Source organism: Oryctolagus cuniculus, chromosome 3 (assembly GCF_051225735.1).
Source record: "Oryctolagus cuniculus isolate XC-2025 breed Fujian yellow rabbit chromosome 3, ASM5122573v1, whole genome shotgun sequence".
Taxonomy (NCBI): Eukaryota; Metazoa; Chordata; class Mammalia; order Lagomorpha; family Leporidae; genus Oryctolagus; species Oryctolagus cuniculus.
The window spans coordinates 100,293,421-100,311,734 of record NC_142869.1 but is presented as its reverse complement, the minus strand read 5'-3'; positions in this window follow the sequence as shown (position 1 = coordinate 100,311,734).

The following is an 18,314-nucleotide window of genomic DNA, read 5'->3' as shown; positions in this document are numbered from 1 at the left end:
GATCATGAATGCTTTTTTTTGCCTGTCATTCCAAAGTAAGTGGGCCTCTATGTCAGCCTGGAAGAACTACTTTGCTGACTGGCTTAGCAGAATGAAATTAGCTGTCAGCAATTGTCCTATGGATTCTTACTACACTTCCCCAGAGCTAAAGAGACTTGTCCTCAATAAGCATGTTTCCTTTTTTTTTTTTTTTAAACTTTCCTGGATTTGCTGAGACCTGTAATGTTTGTTTTTGAAAATTTTGCCTGGTGTTATATTTGTATTTTCTGGTCTCCTCACACTATTACTGAAATTTTGTCCTTTTGTACTTTCAAAAATTTATAGTGCAATTGGATCAGACACTGTCGTAGCAATAGCAAACAGCCATTTTATAACATATCCTATGAAGGATTGGTTATAATTTGTCTAATTACATATTAACACCCAGCAAAATGTTACTTTTTCATAATCATGACCTTAGCAATTTATCTTCATATTGGCAGCATCTGTTAGGAGGTAGGTGCCAGACAAAAGCATATTGACCTGAATATAATAGAAATGAAGATTGGATGCTTTTTACCATTTAGTACATGACAAACACCTCACATTTTAAACTGTGTCTGGAAAACAATTACACTAACTAGAAAACCCCCTCAAAAACAATGATAAAAAGCCTTTTATCTAGGAAAAGAACATACTGCTTAGAAAAATTTGAGAGTCTAGTTGATTTGCTTTATGTGTACAGCTTATGTTCTTTTCCAATTTTCAGCATGGTTCTTTCAGTTCAACCCTCATATATTCTATTTAAACCATCTTTTCAATGCACAGATGTAGGTTAGTGAGTAAATTCCCTGTAGGGGGGGAAATAGATAATGAAGGTAAATGATATAAAAAGAAACAAAGACCAAACAAAAGCAGCTGCACAAACATGGTATGGAAAAATCTAAGGTGAAGGTTGATAACTGTGCGAATATTTCTCAGTAAAGTAGACTGACAAACAGATGTTACGGCTGCTGGAGAGGAAGAGAATTCTGTGCCTGTAGGTAACCGTGGAATGGGTCACATCTGACGTGTCCACTCCAACATGCGGCCACATCCTAATCTATTCTCTGCTCCGCCCCCCTTGAACCCAAAATACACACAATTCTGTACCCTAGTGCTGCTTCCAGCCTGCGTGAAACTCATTCTGTTCTGGTAGTTGACCTCAATCCTGGAAATCTTCCAGGCCCAGATTTGGAAGCAAAACCAAGAAGAATCTCTGTCATTATATGCAGAAAGTAGACTAAGAAATTTTCTTAAATTACATTTGATTTATCTAATTTGAGAAATAAGTGAAATGTTAGTTTACTTGTGAATTAGAGTGATTAATGTAAGTTAAAAATTTGTTTAGAGGTGACATTATCAAAGAGAGGGAGGCTTATATTTTTGAAGTCGAAAATTATATAAGTATTATAGTTCTAAAATTCTAAACATGTCTGGGCTCTGAGGATGCCTCCGCTTTGGGTTTATTGCTCGAATCAAACAGCTCATGCAGACGTGAGATTCAAGCTCAAGTGTTGATCCTTCATTTACTTTTCTGCTAACGAGCCCAGTGTCAGGTAGCACTTTTTAAGCAATGTGCATACGTTTTAAACCGTGACTTTGATATAGCCTGTTCTCTTGAAATCATTTTTGCTGATCTCAGTGGCTGAGCAGCTCAGATAAGTAGTAATAGTAAGAATAAAGGACAGAATATTCCAGTGTTCAAGCAAAAAATGAACTTGACTGAACTTCCAAAGTGAAACTCTTCCTTCTTAGCTTAGCAAGTTCAATGTACTCAAAAGATGGTAAATATCAGTGGATAGTGCTTGCAGTACCATCAAAAGAGAAGCAAAGACATACTTGTTGGGAGGCAGGTACTCCTTCCAAATTTTTTAAATGCTTGCCATTCGTGGTTGAATAACACATGAAAATCTCACTGATAACACATTTCGGAATTTGATTATCATTTAATCATTTATGCTGAACTCAAGCAGACAGTGTCGGAACAGGATTTGGATAAGTATCAAGGCTTATGGTGTTCCTGTTACATTTCTAAGCGACTTATTTTTGAGCCATAAATTTGATTAAGATTTATTTTAAAACCTTTAAAAATATAAACCTAAAGTTGTAAATATTGTTATATGTTACCTGAACTTCCCATTTCATTTCTATTCCCCTGCTTTAAGAACATTTAACGTAAATATTCCCAGCTCATCTCTCAATTTCTGAAAAGTCAATGCAGGCAATTCAGTTCTCTAATGACAACTCTTGATGTGAATGGGATGGCAGAGGGTGTGGGAGATGGGAGGGTTGTGGGGGGAAGGGAGGTTATGGGGGGAAAAAGCCACTATAATTCAAAAGTTGTACTTTGGAAATTTAAATTTATTAAAGAAAAGTTAAAAAAAAACTCTTACTTCTAGTATTAGATGATTGTTAAAAATTTTTAAATAATGTGATTTTAACCAGTAATTCTAATGTGTGATTCTTACAAGTGTTCATAGAAAAAATATAGATTACACTTATTTGAGAGAATTGATAAGAGATGGAAGTGAATGCAGGGATAAATATTTTGCTTTGTGCTATTTGCTTTAGATTCATTAATCAATAAATGTTAAGGGCAATTTTGAGATAGATAGGATTTTAATAGACAAGTATTGTTGAAACTGAAGATGTTAGAAAAGAATCACAAGATTTATAATAATAGTTGCATAGGTAATACATAGGTAATACAAACTATATGTGCAACTAATTATTATTAATAGATTCTTTTTAAAGAAAAAAAGTTCCTTAACCCTGCATTTGTGAAATAAAAATCATGGCCAGTTCCTTCACCTGACAGTGTCACATATACATGAATGGTGAATTTTTTTAACATAAAATTACATGACTAATAGTTTCTCATCACTTCATTACTTAGTGATGCTAGCCCTAGCTTTAGAAGTAAATCAACTTATTTAATGAAATGCTTACTTAAACACCAATGCCATTATTACATATGTAACAGTTTGGAAATACTGCATTACACTTGGAAAATGCCCAGCGCCAGTGAATCAATTTTCTATCTGCTTTGTAAAAACAACTTCTGCTTTATTGCTTTTTGGAAACAGAATTGAAGCAATACTTCACGAAAACCATTAAACAGAACTTGTGACACAAAATGTAAGACTTCTGACTAAACTACATAAGTTCTTGATTTCTTTTGAATACCTAACAGCATAATGAAAACTGATTACACTATTCATATGTTCACAGTCTCAGTCAGAATATCTGATAGCTTCAAATTTAAAACGTTGATTTGTAAAATGAGACAACAATACAATTGAACAATCAACCTCATAAGCAGCCTATTGCTGAGTAACCCAATTTTTAATTGGCCAAACAAAGTAGTATTTAGTGCTGGAATATATGGAAGATAGTTTATAATTAGAACAATTATCACAATGATGATTCTTACATAATAGCAAAATAAAAAAATATTTAACTATGAAGGAAAGAAAATAATTTTAAACTGATGTATGAAGGGACAGTCCTTTGGGGGATTCTTCAGATTTCTTTTTAATAGTTTTTTCAGGACTTAGTTGGCAAATACCATATTCTACATACTACAGAAGTTAGAGCAATGAAGAAAATATAACAGTGCCCACTGATTTTATATTGTTTCCTAAATGAGCAAAATAAATACTGGGAAAGTATGGATTTGTTAAAAATAAACTAGTTCATCTTTAAAAAGACATATTTACTGTGGTTTAAATGTATTTTAACAAAAACAGATAATTTTGTTTAAGTACATGTTATCCTGTATTGTGGTTTCTAAAACCCTGCAAACATGCTGAAGATTGTAATGAGCTCTTTCATTGATGGAGGAGAAGAGAGACCCAAATAAATCAGCTCTGTGAGTCTGCAGAGCATGTGGAGCTGGGCACGATGCATGCATTAGAATCAATCCCAGCTCTGTTTAAAATCTTTTTTCATCTTCATTATCTTAGATTGTTGGCCAAGATCAAATCATGATTCTTCTCAACATTCTTGTGAAGTGGTTAAGCAGGGAGAAGTAGAGAAAGAATCATGAAGACAATAAGGAAGTTCAATTGTGCTGTTGTAATGGTATGTATTTTAATTAAATGAGGTTAAAAAAGTTACACACATTTTAATACATAATTTCTCCTTTGAAACATTGTACAGGTCAACTCCAGGTTTTAAAAGTGAACCATCTTGGAAGGCGCCGCGGCTCACTAGGCTAATCCTCCGCCTTGCGGCGCCGGCACACCGGGTTCTAGACCCGGGGCACCGGATTCTGTCCCAGTTGCCCCTCTTCCAGGCCAGCTCTCTAATTATATGTAAATAGAGATCCACAATTAAGCATCATAATTATATCATAAGATGACAGTTTTTAAAAGAAATTGGCATCAATTAGGCATTGTTATATCCACATCTCATATAGAATACTTTGATTTGAGTCTTGGCTCCATTTTTTTAAGATTTATTTATTTGAAAAGCAGAATGGCAAAGAGATTGAGACAGAATGAGAGAGAGAGAAACAAGCTTCCATCCTCTGATTCACTCCCCTAAATGACTGCAAGAGCCAGGGCTGAGCCAGGTCAAAGTCAGGAACTAGGAACTCTATCTTGGTGTCCCATGTGGGTGGCAGGGGTCCAAGTATTTGGGCCATCTTCTACTGCTTTCCCAGGCTCATTTGCAAGGAACTGGATTTGAAGCAGAGCAGCCAGGACTCAAATCAGCACTCCAATCTGGGATGTCTGCCGTCACCGGAAGTAGCTTAACCTGATGCAGCACAACACCAGTGCCTGGCTCTTTCTCCGCCATAGCTTTCTATAAGGCACATCTGAGGAGGCAAGAAGTATTTGCTCAAGTATTTGTCCCTGTCATCCATTTGGGAGACCTAGATTGACCTCTATTCGCTTGCCTTCAGTCTGTTCCAATCCTGGATGTAGCAGGCATTTGGGACATTATCCAGTGAATGGGAAATTTGTCTGTTTCTCCTTTCCTTTCAAATAAAATAAAAATAAATAAATAAATAAATAAATTATTTTTAAAAAGTTTGGTCTCATCAGTCAAGAAAAAGAACACTGAAAAAACACCTCAAAATTTGTAACAAATAAATGTAATGCAGACACTGTACTGAACTTAGAATCTAAACAGAGAACAGTGAGTTTACCTATTAACAAAGAAGAGAGGAGAACATGACCACCACAAGACTGGAGGGAAAACAGGATGAGGCAATATTACCAGCATTTAAAAGTAAGAATGATCCAACAAAAGCAAAGAATAGGGCCAGTCTCTGGTGAGAACTGACTTAAGGGAGAACTAATCCCCTTGTCCTTGTAGAGGAAGAGGGTGAGAGGAGTGTTTTGGCCTCTCCCTTAGTTCCGCATTTAATCTTCTGCTAACACCATCCATAGTCATCTTCGGTTAAAACCAGCAGTTACAGAAGCCTAGAAAATATAATCTTTTGGATTCAGCCATTTTAGATACAGAACAATGGTTTGAGAGAGGTGGGAAGATATTTGAGAGCAAGCATGTATACATTCCTGTGACATAGTCCAGCTGAACTATGTCAGGGATATCAAACATCTTAAAAGTATCTAACTGCAAAAAACAACATAAATCCCACCTTCTTCCTATTTGATGACAGCATGAAAGCATAGATCTGTAACTCAATAAGAATGCATAAGTGCATAAGCTGTTTTGAAAATTTCTGTTTTCTTAGTAATATTTTTGGTTTCTCTATAAGATGTGCATTGCACATTGTTTTGTGTGTGCGTGTGTGTATGCATTACTTTCCAATGAAGGAAAACATAAATTTTATATTTATCAGTGTGCTTTTTTCCCCACTCACTGTAATTTTTTAAGCAGAAGGACAAGTGGCCCCATTCAGGATTACTGGTAATAGTATGGAATTTTAAATTCTTAAATCTGTTGTGATTCAAATAATCAATGCCATTTAATCACACTAGAAACAGAAATGGTATCATGTGAAATATTTCAATTGAAATTTTCTGCCTAAAAAAGGAGTTAATTTCTACAATACTCATCTTCTCAAACATTATTTTAGGCAAATATAAAATCTTCTTTGTTGCGGATTCGTCCCGTGAGGCCCGCGTCAACGGGGAGAGTGGGGTAACGGTGTTTTTCCATAAGAAGCACAAGGCACAGGCTTGGGTGAACATGTCCACTTTATTAATGACCATGTACACTTTTTAAAGGGCAGGCAGAAGGGCGTAACTAATTCAGGGCAACACTAACTCTATAGGACAGAATCGACACTGGCGCCAACATGCCTCTCCAATCAGCATGAAGGTCACATAGCTAGGGTAGCTTTCCAGGTGGGCCTGGGCCACACCCTGGAGCAGTTTACCTGATTGGCAGGGGTGGGGGGGAATGTGCCCGGGGCTCCCACCGCTTGCTGGCAGCCAGGCTGCAGGTTGCTTCCCGTGAGGCATGGCACACCATGCCCTCTAAACCTCCTGCATGGGCAGGGCAGGCAGCTTCACAGGGTCACCCACATTTCCCAACATCTCCAGGGTAGACAGATTTCACAAACTCAGCCCTTGGCAAGTCACTAAGCAGATGAACAAAAACAGCTATTAGGGGAAAATTATATAATTCCAAATTATATCATCTGAAATATACAGTTTTCACCAAAAAATATTAAAAATGGCAAGGCACATAAGAGGGCAGCCTATCCTCAGAGGAGAAAAAAAAGTCAAATATAAGTGTTAGGTAGGAAGTCAGAAAGGAGCTTCTGTGTGTGTGTGACAAAGGCCTAAGGCATTGACATCCAGGTCCAGCATCTGCATCTCAAAGTCATCGGGTAACCTTCTAGGTACTGCCCAGTTTCTGCACTTCAAACGTCCTGCCCCTTCTACCTCTAATGTGGAGGGAGTGATGCCAGCCAGGCTTCCCCCTGTCTGAAAACTTCAAGGGGTAAACTCAGAAAGGCATTTTTCATATTTACATCCAAAAAGTCCTTTGTTCCAGGAGGAGAAGAGGCAGGAAGGCAAGACTGATCCCCTTAAAAACCCCAGCCTCAACCGGACTGTTCGCTCAGCCCTCTGCCTCTCTGCTGAGCCGTCTGCCTGGCCTACCCAGGTGTATTCTCTCCACTCAACCATGTAACCTCTCTCTCCCCCAGTCTGAGCGACTGGGCACTTTCTCTCAGGTTCTGTCTGGAGAGATGCCCATCCGTTCTTATGGATGTCCCTACTCTAATAAACCTTGCTATTTTGCTTTCCACTACTCTGTCTCACGCCTGAATTCTTCTCCAGTAACATAAGAATTTGTCAGTTTCCCCAGATTTTAGATTTAGCAGGTAAAACTGTGAAACAGGTTATATGTCTAGATCTATATATCTCCAAGGAACTAAAAGGAAATCATGAGTAAAGTAGTAAACAAGACAACAGTGGATGACAATAAATATACCTGAAAAGTATATCAATTTTTTAAAAAAAGAAAACTGTAGGACAGGCATTTGGCCTACTGTTAAGATGTTTGTTAAGATGTCTGTGTTCCACATTAGAGTGCCTATATTAACCAACCACTGCCTCCTGTTTCCAGCTTCTGCTAATGCAGACTTCAACTAACACAGCAATAATGGCTGAAGCAGTTGGGTCAATGCCACCCATGTTGGGGACCTGGACTGAGTCCTTAGTTTTCAGCTTTGGCTTCAACAGTCTTAGCCACTGCAGGTCTTTAGAGAGAAAACCAATGAAGTGGGGGGACTTTCTTTCTCTCTCCCATTCATCTCAAGTTTGAAAAAAAAAAGGAATTTAAGTAATTAAAATGAAAAAAAAAATGCTATGGGATTTGAATGGCTGATTCAAAATGACAGTATAACCAGTGAAGAAAACTTGCTCTAAACTATCAATATGAACAAGAGAAAGAAAGCAAGCAAATAAAAATGTCCAGAGCCTGAGACAGCTGTGATGAGAGTCTCAGAGAAAGAAGAAATAGCTGTCCAATAACTTTTAAGGAAATATTTAAAACCTTCCCAAATTAGATGAAAACATTAATATACATCCAAGAGGCTTAACAAATATTAAGAGAGATTCATACATATAGATTCACACATGATCATCTCATTTCTAACTATTGAACACCAAAACCAAACAAATCTTGCACATACAGGAGAAATAACAACACCGTACAGTAACAGCAAAGTATTGAAATGATTTAACAGGCTGATTTTTAATCAGATACCATGATCACCAGAAGACAATGGTATAAAAATATACTCTTAGGACATAAAGAAAAATACAGTGTCACCCAAGAGTTCTCTATCTAGTACTATATTCTTAAAATATGGAGGTGAAATAAAGACATTTGACAATAAGCAACATATATACCTAAATATTTTTTAAAAACTTTTGCTTAGAAACATGCAAATATATCCTACAGACCTAAAGTAAATGAAACCAGATGCTATTTCAGGAAAAGGAAGAAGTAAATAACATGGGAAATTTTATTATGTGGTTTAATACTCACAATTCCATAAATATATTCCCTTATTTTTCTCTTATATTTCAAAAAGAAATAAAGCATTAATTATAGCACTGTGTTATTGGGTTTCTAACACATTTACAATGTAATATACATGACAATGTAACATAGAAGGAAGGGGTAATTAAGTTATATCAGTTGACAATTTCAGAATTAAGTTAACGTTATTCTGAAACACATTACGATTAATAAAATGCATATAATGTTTAGAACAACTATACAAATAAAAACTATAGTAAGAAATACTCAACTCATGAGTTAAAATTAAACATAAAACAATTTAACACATAAGAAGACAGTCATAATGAAATAAAGGGGTAAAATGTTAGAGGAGAAAAAACAAATAGGAAAATGTCCATCATAAATTCAGTAATATTAATATGTTAATGCTTCAAGCACTAATCAAAAGGCATAGATGATCAGACTTAATTTAAGTCTTAATAAAGTCTTAATAAAATATCTTAATAAAACATAAAATATGTCTTAATATAAGTCTTAATAAAACAATAATATAATTTTAATATAAGGTCAAATCTGAGTACATGTTCTATAAAATATGTGACTTTTATTCAAAGACACAAATGGAAAAAGACACATCATGAGAATTGTATTATAACAGAACCACTTGGTGATGATGCTAGTATCAGACAAAATAGACTTTAAGAAATATTATTGTCAACACAGAAAAAATTCACAGCATAGGCCCCAATACTTTTAAAAATTAAGTTACCTATGACCCACAACATGCTTTTCAGTATCAAATAAGACAACAAAAAGATGTCAAATAAATAAATGTGCATGAATGTTCATACAATCATTAGTAAGAAAAAGTGAAAATTAGTAACAATACAAATATCCATCAACTGGTAAATGTAATAAAATATGATCTATGCAAACAATGAAATACAATAAGCAATTAAAAAGGAACAAAGAACTAATTCTTACTTATATTACTTTCCTACTGTTGTCATAATACCTAACTGCAAACTCAATGACTTCAAGAAACACAATTTGCTATCTTAGTTTATGAAAACAATATCTCTGAAATGATATCTCTGGGCTGAATTTGATGGAGGCAGTGACATCCTTCTTGAAGTTCTAGGGAAAAATTTGTTTTTGTGCTTTTCCCATCTTCCAGAGACTGCCCACATCTCTTGATTCATGAAGGACTCCCAACTTCAAAGCCAGCGATGAACAGCGACATCTTTCCCAGGGGTCATCACTTGATTCATTGGCCTCTCTCTCACTGATATGGATCTTTGTGATTATGTGGGTTCCACCATATAGCACAATTTTAAGGTAAGTTGGTAAGTCAATTTAATTCTATCTGCCACCTTAATTCTTCGTCCAACAACATAGATTAGAATGTAACAATCTAAGGGAGACAATCATTCTGCATGCCACAATGTTGCAACATGGATTACCCTAAAAAATATCATGCTAAGTGAAAGAAAACGTATACAAAGACTATTTCTTGTAAGATTCTACTTACATGAAATAACCTATGAAGGTAAATTTGTAAAGGCAGAAAGCAGACCAGTGGTTGCCTAAGGGCGCAGGTGTAGGCCAAGGTTATAACAAATGGGGGCCGGCACCGTGGCTCAATAGGCTAATCCTCTGCATTGCAGCGCCGGCACACCTGGTTCTAGTCCTGGTTGGGGTGCCAGATTCTGTCCAGGTTGCCCCTCTTCCAGGCCAGCTCTCTTCTGTGGCCCGGGAGTGCAGAGGAGGATGGCCCTAGTGCTTGGGCCCTGCACCTGCATGGGAGACCAGGAGAAATACCTGGCTCCTGCCTTCGGATCAGCGTGATGCACCGGCCACGGCTCACCGGCCGCTGCGGCCATCGGAGGGTGAACCAATGGCAAAAGGAAGACCTTTCTCTCTGTCTCTCTCTCTCTCACTGTCCATTCTGCCTGTAAAAAAAAGAAAAAAAATGGGTATGAGGAAACTTTTTTGAGTTAAAGACATATTCTAAAACTGGATTATGGTGATGGTTGCTTATTTCAATTACTTACTGAAATAATTTTGTTTATACATACAATTCATGTAATTTGTGGTTCTTTATTATATATTTCAATAGAGGTGTTTAAAATAGTTTTACATATTGAAGGAAGCAGAAGATTGAAAGGATTTGAATAAGCTCTTCCTATGAAAAATTTGTGATAGATTTTAAGAAAGAAAGTAGATTAGAAGTCAAGTATGTTTTAAAGTGTAGTTCTCAAGTCAAATATTTTTTTAAGGTACAGTCTCAATTCTGATATTAATATGAAAAATGCCAATTGTGTTTAATAAATCTATGTATTTTTTGTTTTATAAATGTTAAGAGAGCCATGTTTTATTGAACCATAATGAAGAAATAATATCTTGCCCTAGCTCTGAAATGGAAATCATTTAACAAAGTGAGAAGGTTGCTTGTGAATACATTATGCCAAAGATTTCCATTTCCAGAAAGAAAGGATGATGACATTTAAAGTTTGAATATTTATATTGAAAATTCTTTCAAGTATTTTAAAGGAATTTGCTTCTGAAAGTCTTCAATATGGAATAATAATAAGTAGGCAAATGTGGAGCTCTGGACATCATGATAGGACTAAACAAATGAATGTAATGTTAGGAAGTATTTTATTCACATGCAGTTTACTGTATTTAGCACCCTGTACCACAAATCCCGATTGGCTTTTCTGTAACCTAAATTAATTTTTAAAAGTCAGCTTCTATGCCTCATTTCTCTCTTTCCCCTGGAGAGAAAATAAGCTGCTACTATCTTTTCAATAAAACACAAGTCCTTAGAGAATTGTTTAGTCCTGTGTAATTTATAACCATTCCAAGGAACTTCAAAGCTACAATCCACTCTGCTAAGGGGTTATGCTAGTCACAGTCACTGGCAGTTCTCCAAGCCATACAGGCAAGCACAGAGCAGAGGGCACATCTCCAAGGATCTGAAAATTATCCTTAAGAATTGAGTGTGTTGGCTGCACAGCCATCATGTGGAAAGTTCATACAGAAGCCATGAAGTCCCCTTGGATTCCATTCCCAGTCATCACTTGCAGGGCTCAAATACATCGCCACTGGCAAGGTAATCAACACACCAGTAATTCAGCAATAAACAAAGAGGATCTGGCATTGATTTACAGAGTCACGATTTTATGTCTTCTTGCTTTTAATCCACAACTTTTGGGAATCTCTGTGATGAAGTACATCCCTTAACTACATATGGAATATAAAACATGTGTGTATAGTGCTTCGGTATTTCAAAGGGAGTAATAATTGGAAATTTCATCCATATCATCAGAATGTACTTGTTCTCATGTCTTTGTTCTCTTACCAGAGAACATCTACCTTTGAAAGTGACCTGTGGCAGTGAGAATTTATCATTCGTGGGAGAATATAAAATGCAATAATGAATTTAATAATAGTTATTTCATGTTGGCTCAATTTCAAACTAAAACATAAAAAAATACATCATAATGGTTTCTTTCGGTCTCTTGCTCTGTTTTTTCAGAAAACTAGTTAGCAAAATGAGTTTTTTTATATTCTAATAAACACCGCCAGTGCTTTCTACTTTTTATAGAAATGCATAAGGTTAAGGAGCTCATTTGTTCTTATGCTATTGAAATACAAAAATAAAAAATTAAAGTATTCAAACTCACAGCTAATTTCAAAATGATTGTAAACTGAATGCCAGAATAAGGAGGTAACTCTTCATATAAAAAGGCTAATCATGGTTAATTGTTTTCCTATTTATTCTGATCATAATAGCCATTAGAAACTCATTTGAAGTATGTAGATGTAATATGCAATTACTGTAAGATTCAGTTTTCCAAAACTCAAACATATGACTAAGATACCATTGAGCACTGCTTATTGGTAAGACTGCCAACCTGTTCACTTTCAAAGAGAAAACAAGTGCGTAGCAGTAGTCCAACATTGTTTACATGCACATATTTTCTTTTTATGTGTGCTGATAGAATGCCTATAGTCTAAAGCAGCCTGTTTATTGTCACACAAAGCAGTGGGTGGCTGTCACTGCTGTCGGCAAATTTCTGAAGAAGTGGGACTCAAATCACAAAGCATTTAATTCTAGAACAGATATTTTTTCCTTGCAGGTGAAAAATATGACTCACTGAACATTGTAAAATGCATACAGTCTTCTCAAGTAAAGCTGGGGTTGGATCTGTTGTACATTTAACTCTTCCTAGTGGGAGTAAATGCTCAAATCTCTACACAAGAACTTGAGAATCCTATGTAAGATACAGAGTAACGGTACAAGTTGGCTGACTCTTGATCCACAAACAGCTTCATGTAAATACATCCATCATATTCATACATTTAATCTATAGATTCTGTAGATTTCAACATAATATTGGGGAGGATAAGTGGTTACAGAATTCTATGAAAAGGATTGCAAATGCTCACAAGCAGTGCCATCTCTTCATTAAGACTCTTCTCAGAAAGAAGGAGACAGGCCTATGCTACTGTTTATATATATATATATATATATATATATATATATATATATATTTGAATAGCATGCTATTTAAACTAATCCCTCTTGCCTTTGTCACTCTTGTGATCATATTAGGCAACTCTGACTCCTTGCCAGTCATTTCAGTGAACCCCTTCTTAGCACACAAAACTTCCTTTACATAAAAATTTGCTCTGTTCGCATATATCCCAATAAAGAGTTTCCACTGACCTTTTTCCCTCTCACACTTCAGTCCTCTCATCTACCACCAGATTGCTAGAAATGGAGATCTACTAGCTTCCAATATTGCCTCAGTGAAAAACATTCCCAGACTCTTATGATTTTAACATGTATTTCTAGTTATCTCTTGGAAAACACTATCCTTGATCGTTTTGTAATTTTAAACTTAGTAAGACCAAAATTCAGTTCATTTTCATGCTTAAGTTCTTTCACTCGCATCATTGAGCATATACTTTGTGTGATGGAGGCTGAGAAGGAGACGCCCAAAGAACTGCAGAACACCTTGTCTTGATAGTCATGAGTTCCAGAACCACCACATTAATAGAAGTAAGAGAAATCCTTGTGTATATAAACTACAGATGTTATATGCAAATTATAAGCAGCTGAAGAAAAAAACCTACTTACTATGCTACTGTCTCCAAATAAAAAAACATTTCAAGAAATGAAACTATTTAACAAATAAATAAAAAATAATTTTTAAACTAAGAGTATATTCTACTTTACAAGATAGTTACTTGGCATATGCTCAATTTCATACAAGCAAATTTGGAAAATAAGAATAATTCCTTTTTAAAAGTATGTGTGGCTTTTTCAAGAAGCTAAAAAAATTCTGTATAGTTTGCTTAATTGAGTTTTGCCAATAATTCCTTTGTGTTGAGAACAAGTGTTTTGGTTTAATGTGATAATTGTCATGAAAAATTACTAGATGTTTTTAATTATTTAAATTTAACACTATTGGAAACCTATATGTGAAATAACTCTCATTCTGATGTGTAATTCATTTCCCTTTCGGAAAGTGGTATTAATTATATCTCTTCTTGAAGAAATGCATGACATGTATAAATACCACACATGCACTCATGAGTCCTTAGATTTCATTGGAGAAATTCCTCCTCAAACTGATATACATAATTTTATCTTTCTGTTTTTGTTGTTTTTCTTTTTTCTTTTCTTTTTTTTCCTTTTCTTTTCTTTTCTTTCTTTCTTTCTTTCTTTCTTTCTTTTTTTTTTTTTTTTGACTACTCTCTCGGTGTGAGCGCCATCCTATATATTCAACTGTAGTATCTTTCCTTAGTTTTTGTTCTTTTGTAAATGTGGTTCCATGCAAGTTGTGTCCCTGGTCAAGTTGAAGAAATCCACGTTGGTACGGTGTTTGCTCTTAACTGCTTATTTTAGATCCTGATATTATTATTATTTTCTTTACTTTCCAGTGTGGACTATAGGAACTGCAAACAGAAACATGTTTCCCCAATAATGCTAATACTGCGATGTCAACTTGAGATAATTGTGGCTTTTGTGTCATCTTCAACAAAGGCAAAGAAAGAAATTTTATATGTTTGCCAGGCCAGCTTATATTTTAATTTTCCTGGTGAAACAAAGGAAATAGGGCTCTGAAGGACTGAGTAGTTTATTTGATTCCACTGAGGCTAACAGGACATTGCATCATTCTATCTATTATCTATCAATCAATCTATCAATCTATCATCTATCATCTATCTAATCATCTCTCTATCTATTTACCTATATACATGCTAATTCAGATCATGCTTTTATACAATTTCATTAATACCATAATATTCTGAGTTTGGTAAGAATATACATAGGACAGGGATCATTAAATAATTTCTGTAAAATGTCAGAAAATAAATATTTTAGACTTGTGTACCAGTCTAAACATCAAATGTTTAACTCTACCACTGTAGCAAGAAAGTAGCCATAGATAATATGTTAGTGAATGAATGTGGCTGTATTTCATTCAAATTTTATTCATAAAATTAAGTGATGAGTGACATTAGACCAGTGGTCTCTGACTTATAGATTTTTTGGCCTAGAAGAAGCTATTGACATGAACTATCTTTGACCAATTTCCTTCTTAATTGAGGACTACAGTTAAACTTCTTTTAATAATTGTTTGCTTAATTAACTTTTTTTCCTAAGGGAAAAAGTTTGCTTATTTAGCTACCATACATAAGAATTGATCATTAAGCCTTTAGGCACTATTTTAATTTTTAACATTCCTTACCAAATTTTTTTTTTTATCATTTACCAATCATTAACTCCTCTGATGCAAAATTCTTATACAATTGAATATCATTAACTTATTCTCTACCTCTTCTCTACCTTAAATATGAGCATATTTGTAGTCTCCATTTTAAAAGTCTAAAAAATTGCATTTTATCTGAAATACTTTGCAATATATATTCTGGTAGCTTTATATAGAATTAGACATTCTAATGGCCCTGATGCAAGAAAGGAAAGAAAGTCAATAGAGCAGACTGAACAAACTAATAGGGTAAATTGTTTAGCTATTAAAGAGTTAGAAGAAATATGACACTGTGTGTCCAGGTTTGAAAATAAGTTTAGCGTTTGACATGGTTTTCTCTATAATTATAATTAACAACATAAGGTGAATGAATAGGGACTGGCATTTTGACACAGTAGTTTAAACCACTGTTTACATCACTAGCATCCCTTATCAGAGCAGGGGTTCAAGTACTGACTGCTGCACTTTGAATAAAACTCCCTACTAATGCATCTGGGACAGCAGAAGAAGAAAGTCAGAGTACTTGGTCCCGTGTTATTGATGTGGGAGACCTGGATGGAACTCCAGGATCCTGACTTTGGACTAGCCCCACCTTGGCCTTTAAGGCCATTTGAGGAGTGAATTAGTGGGTAAAATATCTCTTTATCTCCCTGCATCTTTATAAAAAGGTAAATAAATACAGCAAATCAATTGATCAGTCCAATTAAAGCAATAGGACAGAAAATGATCAAAACTATTGTTCAGCTAAGAAGTTTCCCTGATTTATTGAATTCTGGATAAGACTTACTCAGGAATATAAAACAGTGTTAATTCTGTAAGGATAAATTGCACAATTTGCTTTACCTAAAACCCAAGAAAATCAATAAGGAAAAAACTAATGCAATACCCTAAGTAGCTAATATTTAAAGTTTATAACTTAAAATTCTTTCCACTTACAAGAGTAGAGTACAAATGTTATTTTGATAAAGAATTCACATTATTAAAAATGCAAAGGTATAAATTGTATAATATGACAAATTAAGAATGCAATCCAAATATTAAGTGCAGGTTTTGGTTGTATGGTCAAGCTCTCTTTTGAATCAATGATGATTTTCACATGAATTACTAAAAATTTTATAAATTCACAAATAATCCAAAAGAAAAATGAGAATATCTTTCCATAAACAACTGGAGATATCTTATAATCATGAAAAAATAACAAATATAAATATCATTTCAATAAAGTACTAATATGGTGGTATATATTAGTTTTGTTACACGTGACAAAATTTTATTTAACTAGAATAGGAATAAGGAAACATTTAAAAGCTCATAAAATCCAATAAAATATAACCAGCAAAAGCATCCAAAAGTTGTGTAATGAAAAGTAATGAAAAGAAATCAAACTCTTCCTCTCTCTCATATATTTGTCTTTTTTTTTTTTTTTTTTTGGACAGGCAGAGTTAGACAGTGAGAGAGAGACAGAGAGAAAGGTCTTCCTTTTTCCATTGGTTCACCCCCTAAATGGCTGCTATGGCAGCGCGCTGTGCCAATCCGAAGCCAGGAGCCAGGTGCTTCCTCCTGGTCTCCCATGCAGGTACAGGGCCCAAGCACTTGGGCCATCCTAAAATGCCTTCCCGGGCCACTGCAGAGAGCTGGACTGGAAGAGGAGCAACCAGGACAGAATCCGGCGCCCGAACCAGGACTAGAACCCGGGGTGCCAGCACCGCAGGCAGAGGAGTAGCCAAGTGAGCCTCAGCACAGGCCTTCTCTCATATATTTGTGTGTATGTGTGTGGGTTCTCTTTGGACGGACATGAGAACCCACCTTATTTTCAATCTTAGGAAGTCAGTTCTGATTAGCCTTAAGCCAATTATATTGGTATTGGTTCCCATTTGACTGATCAGTTTGGAAATAAGATTAGGATACAATTCTGTCTAATGTGATAGAAAATTGTCTGGTAGTTCTAAAAAAAGATGATCATGCCCTTAAAATTAAACATACTGGAAGGAACTCTTTCTCACTACAACTATCACTGTTTCTGGATTAAGCGCCCTGAACTGGTCCAAGCATTTTACTAAAGCCCAAAGATGAAGACAACTCCAAAAGAGAAAGGATTATGATGACAATGCCATGGAGTTGTTAAATTAAAATACCTTAGTGCTACACTGTTTTGAAGTTCTAATAGGCATAAAAGTGAATTTTGTTACTATGCACATGCTTTGAATTGACTATTATTATCCACTGAAAACTTCAAAGATGATATTGGGGAAAACTATGCCACTGACAGAGCCATTGATGGAACTTTTTTTTTAAAGATTTATTTATTTATGTGAAAGTCAGAGTTACACAGAGAGAGGAGAGGCAGAGAGAGAGAGGCAGACACACACACACACACACACACACACACACAGAGAGAGAGAGAGAGAGAGAGAGAGAGAGAGAGAGTCTTCCATCCAATGGATCACTCCCCAATTGGCCACAATGGCTGGAGCTGCACAGATTAGAAGCCAGGATCCAGGAGCTTCTCAAATGCGGGTGCAGGGGCCCAAGGACCTGGGCCATCTTCTACTGCTTTCCCAGACCATATCAGAGAGCTGGATCGGAAGAGGAGCAGGCGGGACTAGAACCAGTGCACATGTGGGATGCCCGCGCTTCAGGCCAGGGTGTTAACCCACTGTGTTGCAGTGCCGGTCCCTGATGGAACTTTTGTTCATAGTGCAAGATTAAATTATAGAACATTTGGTTTACATCAGATAAGTCCTGGTGTAGAATTTCAAATAATCTGCACAAAAAACTAGTTCTTCATTTATGTAGTTTTGTTTTCAAGTAGAATCAAGTGTGACCATGGCATCCTCTGGGCATGGCACTGTAGGTGAAATGATTCCTATAAGTGAGATGCTTCTAGGTGAAGAGGGAGATAAATTTCTACTCTACAAGGAGAAGAAATAAGAAGTTTCAAGTAGGAATAGAAGATATATTCAGAAAGTAATTATGTTATTTAGAAAAATGGGAAGGCATAAGTGTTAACATATAAAAATAAAGTGTGTTAAATTAGCAAATTCTTGA